This window comes from Galeopterus variegatus, unplaced genomic scaffold, assembly GCF_000696425.1.
Source record: "Galeopterus variegatus unplaced genomic scaffold, G_variegatus-3.0.2 Scaffold384, whole genome shotgun sequence".
Lineage (NCBI taxonomy): Eukaryota > Metazoa > Chordata > Mammalia > Dermoptera > Cynocephalidae > Galeopterus > Galeopterus variegatus.
The window spans coordinates 303,606-304,011 of NW_007726495.1; positions in this window are offsets into that span (position 1 = coordinate 303,606).

The window sequence follows — 406 nt, forward strand, 5'->3', positions numbered from 1 at the left end:
GAAACTGGATATTCATATGTAGGAGAATGAAACTAGACCCATACCTCTCACCATATACCAAAGTCAACTCAAAATGGATTAAAGAATTAAATATACATCCTGAAACAATAAATCTCCTTAAAGAAAACATAGGGGAAGCACTCCAGGAAGTAGGAGTAGGTACAGACTTCATGAATAGGACCCCAAAAGCACAGGCAACTAAAGGAAAAATAAACAAATGGGATTATATCAAACTAAAAAGCTTCTGCACAGCAAAACAATTAACAGAGTGAAAAGACAACAAACAGAGTGGGAGAAAATATTTGCAAAATATATATGTGACAAAGGATTAATATCCAGAATATACAAGGAACTCAAACAACTTTACAGCAAAAAACAAATAACCCAATTAAAAAATGGGCAAAGG